Source organism: Lipotes vexillifer, unplaced genomic scaffold (genome assembly GCF_000442215.2).
Source record: "Lipotes vexillifer unplaced genomic scaffold, Lipotes_vexillifer_v1.1 scaffold496, whole genome shotgun sequence".
In the NCBI taxonomy this organism is placed as follows: Eukaryota; Metazoa; Chordata; class Mammalia; order Artiodactyla; family Lipotidae; genus Lipotes; species Lipotes vexillifer.
The window spans coordinates 439,125-441,060 of record NW_006786690.1 but is presented as its reverse complement, the minus strand read 5'-3'; positions in this window follow the sequence as shown (position 1 = coordinate 441,060).

Below are 1,936 nucleotides of genomic sequence, written 5' to 3'. Positions count from 1 at the left end.
CCTGCTTGAGGCCTTACCACCCCCGGCCCTGAACACCCAGGGGCTAAGAGGCCATACCAGAGTCTGACCCTGCCACCCTGGTAGGGCCAGATGCCTGCAGCGGGGAGAGGGGCCACACTCACTTTCCCCTCCACATGGCCCTGAGGGCGTCAGCTGAATTTTCTCTATTTCTTGTGGGTAAAGGTGGTTTCTCATCTGTTGCTGAAAACCTACCCATTAGCCTCTAAAATAGGGGTCTTGAGGGAATGGAGATTCTTGGGGGATGGGAGCCATGGGTGGTCCAGGGGGAGCTGAGGGAACAGGAGCCTAGATTCCACTGTGTGGCCAGACTTCTCTGGGGTCCCATGGTAGCCCAGCCTGGTCTGCTCTGTGCAGGAAGGGCCCTGGCTCCTCCTTCCCCAGTTCTGGGGTCTCCCTAACCATCCTCCCAAAAGTCTGGCCACTTCCTTTGCCACGTCAGCCCCAGGTGGCTGCAGAGAACACCCAAATACCCACACATATGCTCACATGCCCATGCTCATTCACTCAAAGCCCAAAGCACACCCACAGACACTCACAGACACCCTCACTCACTGCTTCATACCCACTGGGGAGCAGGTGCCAGCCATGAAGCCCAGGAACCCCATACCTTCTTCCATCACGCCCCTCTTCACCCGCTCCCCCCTCCAGAGGGCTATGTGGGATTTGGTAGGGTTCAGGGGGGAACGCCGGCCTCATCTCTGGCTATTTCCTTCACCACATCAGGGACGGGATGCCCTGGACTCTGGGTCCCTACTGCTGGCCTGTCAGTCCTTCACTCCCAAACCTCCATCTTCCCATCTTAGAAGTGGGAACAGAGCCCTGCTCTCCCACCACCACACACAGATGGAAGGGTGCCAAAGGACTCAGGGATCACTGGTTTCAATAAAATGAAGTTTCCATAAAACTCATATTGAACTTTGTATTATTTGGAATTGAGAACGGCAAAACTTGCTGACAAACCGGTGCTTATACCATGAACATAAACACAAAAAATAGCAAAAATAAAGGGGGGGGCAGGGGTGGGGGGGACATATATCAAACCTGCTGACTTTCCCAGTATGGGGCCTCAACAAACCCACAAACATTTATTTCACTAGAAGTCAGCTGTGTGCTGGTTCCTGGAGGCCCTGTCAGGCTTTTTGGTACCGCTCCATGCTTTTGAGAAAGTGAAGGGGTGATAAGTCTTAACCCCTCCAGCACACTGGGCAAAAACTGCTTTTTGCACCTGGTTCTCATGACTGGGGATAAGGTGGGGGATGGGAGCTGGGTAGGGACAGGGATAATGTCCTACATAATTCAAATGAGGAAAATGAGGCCCAGAGAAGCCCCATAACTTGCCTAAAGTCACACAGCAATCAAGGTCCCAGTCTGGCTAAGTCCCTGAGAATGCAGATTCCCCACCTCAGGATCGGTGAACACTGAGCATCATTGCCTTACTCCTCTGTCCTGCAGGCCGCCCCCGACTGAGGACCCAAAATGGAGGGGGAGGGGAGGGGACCAAAGTGGGCACCGCGGGCGTTGAGTCCTGCTGCAGCCAAGCGCTGGGCTCGGTCTCTCCGCCCTCTTGTTGCCATGGAGACAGCCCCTCCCTGCAATCGCGGTCAAAGGCAGGATTTCCGTCGGGGCGGCCAGCAATTCCCGGATCCCGAGAGGAACGTGGACCGAGACCGCCACCGCGGGCCAGGAGGGGGCACCCAGAGAGGCCCATCCCTGCCGAGGGCGGGGACTTCCCCAGGAAACGGGAACCCACGCCTCCAGCAAGTTGAAGGAGTCCCCTAGCCAACCGGGACCCGCCCACCTGTGCTGGGCGGGAGAGTCTAGGGGGCTGCAGCGTGGCAGCCTCCCCTCCCTTCCCAGCTACAGACTTCGCCCCCAACTTCTGCCGATTCCGGATAGGGGGACTTTCTGGACCACC